Here is a 6,033-nt window from a genome sequence, read left to right as displayed (position 1 = left end):
GAGAAGCCTAAGTGACCAAGGGCACAGAAACTGATGTGGCTGTAAGCCAAGGACTGCCAGCAGTTCCCAGGAGTTGGGAGATGTGGGGAACAAACTCTTCCCTAGGGCCTCTGGTGGGAGCACAGCCCTCCTGACACCTTCATCTCAGAGTTCCAGTTTTCAGACCTCTCAGAGAACACATTCCAATTGTTTTAAGCCACCACGCTGGCGGTAATTTGTTCCAGCAGCCACAGGAAGCTATTAGAGTCACATCTTCAGGTCCCTGGCTGGGAAAGGCAGTTTGGAGAAGGAGAGCCCTGGCTTTCTATCTGTGACATAATAAGAAATATAGATGTTGATCTCTGCCCCTGGTTCCTGACACAGAATTCCTAAATCCCTTGGATTTCCAGGGTGATAGATTGTCTTGTGTTCTTTTTTTGGTTTTTGTTTTTTCTTTTTTTATAGACATATAAACAGACATAGAGAACAGACTTATGAACATGGGGAGAGGGGAGGAGAGGGTGAGATGTATGGAGAGAGTAACATGGAAACTTACATTCAATTCAGTTCAGTTCAGTCGCTCAGTCATGTCCAACTCTTTGTGACCCCATGAACCGCAGCATGCCAGGCCTCCCTGTCCATCACCAACCTGGAGTCCACCCAAACCCATGTCCATCTAGTCAATGATGCCATCCAACCATCTCATCCTCTGTTGTCCCCTTCTCCTGCCCTCAATCTTTCCCAGCATCAGGGTCTTTTCCAATGAGTCAGCTCTTTGTATCAGATGGTCAAAGTATTGGAGTTTCAGCTTCAACATCAGTCCTTCCAATGAACACCCAGGACTGATCTCCTTTAGGATGGACTGGTTGGATCTCCATGCAGTCCAAGGGACTCTCAAGAGTGTTCTCTAACACCACAGTTCAAAAGCATCAGTTCTTCGGTGCTCAGCTTTCTTTATAGTCCAACTCTCCCATCCATACATGACTACTGGAAAAACCATAGCCTTGACTAGATGGACCTTTGTTGGCAAAGAAATGTCTCTGCTTTGTAATATGCTGTCTAGGTTGCTCATAACTTCCTTCCAAGGAGTAAGCATCTTTTAATTTCATGGCTGCAATCACCATCTGCAGTGATTTTGGAGCCCCCAAAAATAAAGTCAGCCACTGTCTCCTCTGTTTCCCCATATATTTGACATGAAGTGATGGGACCAGATGCCATGATCTAAGTTTTCTGAATGTTGAGCTTTAAGCCAGCTTCTTCACTCTCCTCTTTCACTTTCATCAAGAGGCTCTTTAGTTCTTCTTCACTTTCTGCCATAAGGGTGGTGTCATCGGCATATCTGTACTTACATTACCATATGTAAAATAGATAGCTAATGGGAATTTGCTGTATGGCTCAGGAACTCCAACTGGGGCTCTGTGTCAGCCTAGAGGGGTGGGATGGGGAGGGAGATGGGAGGGAGGTTCAAGAGGGAGGGGACATATGTATACCAATGGCTGGTTCATATTGAGGTTTGACAGAAAACAACAAAATTCTGTAAAGCAATTATCCTTCAATTAAAAAATAAATAATTTTTTAAAAATATGTATTATTGAGCTGCAACAGGTCTTAGTTTTGGCATGCAGGATCTTTGATCTTTGTTGCAGCATATATGATCTTTAGTTGCAGCGTGCAAACTCTGAGTTGCAGCACACAGGATCTAGTACCCTGACTAGGGATGAAACCTGGGCCCCCTGCATTGGGAGGTGAGATTCTTAGGCCCTAAATCACTAGGGAAGTCTCTGTCTTGTATTCTAAGAAGGTCAACTCTTCATGGACTGCTGGATGGGGACTGGTTACCACAAAGACCAAGCCTTGATTAGAAGCTTGGAATTTTCAGCCCCAATCTCCTATTCTTCAGAGAAGGGAGAGGGGCTGGAAATGGAGTTAATGAGCGATTGTGCTTACGTGATGAACTCTCCACAAAAATCCCAATGCTATGTGGTTTGGGGAGCTTCTGGGTTGGTGATCACTTTCATAAATCAGGAGGTCCCCAACCCCATGGAGACCCCATGGGTCCCCAACCCCATGCACCCCTCCAGACCTTGTCCTACATACCTTTTATCTGGCTGCTTTTCTCTATCCTTTATCACATCCTTCATTATAGAATAAACTGGTAAACATAACTAGGGCTTCCCTGGTGTCTCAGTGGTAAAGAATCCACCTGCCAATGCAGGAGATGCAGGTTTGATTCCCTGGTCCAGAAAGATTCCTTGGAGAAGGAAATGGCAACCCACTTCAGTGTTTTTGCTTGAAGAATCCCATGGAACCTGGTATATTAGAGTCCATAGGGTCAAAAAGAGTCAGACATGACTTAACAAATGAATAACAAAAACATAACTGTTTTCCTGAGCTCTGTGAGCTGTTCTAGCATATGCTCAAATCTGAGGAAGGGTGTTAAGGGCACCTCAAACTGCAGCCTCATCAGACATAAAGTTGTAGATATCCAGGGAATCCACAATTAGCATCCAAAGTGGGAGGTAGTCTCATGGAACTGAGCCTTTAACTTGCTACAGGGGAACGGGGCGGGTGGGGGTGGGGGTGGGGGTGGAACGTGTCTGTGCCAACTCTGGTTAGTGTCAGAATTGAATCAAATTGTAGGGCACCCAATTGGTGTCACAGAGAACTGTGTGGTGTGCGGAGGGAAAAATCCCACATGCTTGGCATTGGAAGTGTTGTGAGTGTGGTGGAGGTGCAGGAGTGAAGATGTGCCAGGAGGAGAGTACCTTCCCAATACACTGCCAGGGGGACAGTTCCCCCTCCTGCCCCGAATGTCTACTGCCTGCCCCATCATGTATAAAATGACGTGTTCTCTCAAAGCATCAGGGAAAGTAGTCTTGTGGGGCCTAAGAGCTCTAAGCTCACACCAGATCAGCCTGGCAGATATGACTGTGAGTCTTTTCAGTCTGCCCTTTCTAGGACTTCTCAGTGATCCAGGGGCTAAGACTCTGAGCTCCCAACACAGGGGGCCTGGGTTTGTTCTCTGGTCAGGGAACTGGATCCCACATGCCACAACTAAAGATCCTGCAAGTAGAAACTAAGACCTAGCATAGCCAAATAAATAAATACATATTAAAAAAAAGAAGAAGAAGAAAAACAAGTTCTTTCCTGGTGGTCCAGTGGTTAAGAATCTGCCTTGCAATGCAGGGACATGGGTTCGATCCCTGATTGGTGAACTAAGATCCCACATGCTGTGGAGCAACTAAGCCTGTGAGCCACAACTAGAGAACCTGTGCACCATAATGAAAGCTTCCACGTCATGCAACAAAGATCCCGCGTGCCACAAATGAGGCCTGACACAGCCAAATGAATCAATTTTTTTTAATAAAAAAATAAGCAAAACCCCAAAACAAATAAACAAAAAAGCCATGCCCTTCCTGTGTCTCCTCGCAGCCAGGGGAAAAAGTAAACTACAGAGATCTAGAGTCATTTGTCCACGAGTTCATTCATTTATCCAAGATATACTTCCTGAGTGTTCCCTTGGTGCCGGGCTACAGTCTGGGCATGCATTGCTGAATCAGAGCCAGCGCTAGGCTTCACAGAGACAAGGGACTAGGGGAAGACACACAGGTAAATCATGACAATACTGTGTGGTCAGTGTGGGCATGGTGGATATGGGCAGAGAAGAGGGTTTAACCCAGGCTAGTGTGGGAGATGCACTGGAGGCTTGGGGGTTGAAGGAAGAGGTATCCCCTGGGCTGCCTCTATGGTAGCCACAAACCACATGTCGCTATGTGGCTTTCAGAATGGAAGTTAATTAAAATCAAATAACGTTGAAAATTCAGTGCCCACTAGCCCCAATTTCAAGTGCTCAGGAGTTACATGCACATTACAGAAGATTTCCATCTCTGTGGAAAGTTCTAGTGGAAGATGCTAAAAAGAGAGGGGTTATCGACAGCCAGGAGGGAAGGAATGGTGTCCTCAGCAGTCCGTATAAGACAGCCTTTGGACACGAAACACTACTATGGTTCCTGTTGAAGGCATCGAGGCCAGCTCCTATGGCGTCTTTTTTTTTTTTTCCTATGGCATCTTGAATTCCCTGCTAAGGACAATAGGGAACCACTGGAGCATTCAACTGGGTGGGTGATGGGTGACACCAGATTTGAGTTTTGGGGGAATGGACTGGAGGAGGAGCATGAGAGCAGGCCCAATCATGCGGTGGCTGCATTCCTCTAGAAACTGGGCCAGCCAAAGTGGTAGCAGTGTGGGTGGAGAAAGATCTAGGGCAAATGATCGGTAGATGGGGTTTGTGCAAGCAAGGGAGAGGGAACCAAGCTTATGAGCTACTTGGTGAGCTTCCCAGGCGGCACAGCGGTAGAGAATCCACCTGCCAATGCAGGAGATGAAAGAGACGCTGGTTCAGTTTCTGGCAGTGGTCGGAGAATAGATTTAGAGTGGGATACTAGATCTGAGGGGCTTCCCCGGTGGCTCAGACAGTAAAGAATCCTCCTGCAATGCAGGAGTTTGATCCCTGGGTTGGGAAGATCCCTTGGAGGAGGAAATGACACCCCACTCCAGTATTCTTGCCTGGAAAAATCCATGGACAGTGTAGCCTGGCGGGGCTACAATCCATGGGATCCCAAAAAGCCAGACAGGACTGAATGACTGTTCACACATGCCTGCTAACAAGTTCATTTGTCTGATGTGAACCTTTTTTTTTTTTAACCAGCATGGATAAAAATAAATCCATGGATAAAAAATCCCCCACTCTCTTTGTTTTATTAACAATGAGAGAGAAGAGGCAACTGAAGCAAAGATTTATCAGTCATGAGAAACTTACAGTCAAAGAACAAAGGACGGAAATGATCAGAGGTAGATTTCTGGGGACAAGGGGATGGGGGGGACTGTGTAGAGAAGGGCTTATAGCCAGAGTAGCCTCAGAACTTCAGAATACCCCTTTAAAAGGTTTTAGTCTATTTTGAGTCATAGAAGTCTTAAAATATTGAACTGGCTGATTAACATGACCAAATACAAAACTATCAAGAGTAAAAGTGCTGATGACATGACCAAATGTTTATGGATAGGAATTCAAAGGGAGTGTTATCCAGGGGAGAGACATACTTTACCGGTGTGAACTCTAAGTGTTCGTACTCGAGTGGCTCAGTAACCTGGGACACCTCAGTTCTTCATAACATCCCCACTGTGGTTAACCATAGAACACTCTAGAAGGAGAAATCGGGCTGAGAGCAGTGGGCAGTATTGTGGCTCCAGGGCAGAGAAGCCCTGTTGCCCAGCTCCCTTGGTGACTCAGTGGTAAAGAATCCATCTGATAATGCAGGAGACATAGGTTTGATCCCCAGCCTGGGAAGATGCGACATGCTATGGAGCAGCAAAGCCTGTGTAGCACAACTATTGAGCCTGTGCTCTGGAGCCTGGGAGCCAAAACTACCGAGCCCATGTGCTGTAACTACTGAAGCCTGCTGCCCTAGAGACTGTGGAAGTGAAAGTCACTCAGTCTTGTCCGATTCTTTACAACCCCATGGATTATACAGTCCATGGAATTCTCCAGGCCAGAATACTGGAGTGGGTAGCCATTCCCTTCTCCAGGGGATCTTCCCAACCCAGGGATTGAACTCAGGTCTCCTGCAACGCAGGCGCATTCTTTACCAGCTGAGCCAGCAGGGAAGCCCCTGTGCGCTGTAAGAAAGAATAGCCTCCACTCATGGCAACTAGAGAATAGCCCTCTCAGCAACGAAGACCTAGCACAGCCAAAAATAAAGAAAATCACCTTTTTGTTTAAAGCCTCTTGCTTTTTCAACTCCTCCTCTCCAATCCTTAACAGTACCACTCACTTTTGAACTCTGGGGGAGAACATGAGGGTGGGATGTTTTGAAAGAACAGCATGTATATTATCTATGGTGAAACGGACCACCAGCCCAGGTGGGATACATGAGTCAAGTGCTCGGGCCTGGTGCACTGGGAGGACCCTGAGGAGTCGGGTGGGGAGGGAGGTGGGAGGGGGGATCGGGATGGGGAATACATGTAACTATATGGCTGATTCATGTCAATGTATGA

The sequence above is a fragment of the Muntiacus reevesi genome, chromosome 13 (assembly GCF_963930625.1).
Source record: "Muntiacus reevesi chromosome 13, mMunRee1.1, whole genome shotgun sequence".
Classification (NCBI taxonomy): Eukaryota; Metazoa; Chordata; class Mammalia; order Artiodactyla; family Cervidae; genus Muntiacus; species Muntiacus reevesi.
This window is presented reverse-complemented; position numbering follows the sequence as displayed.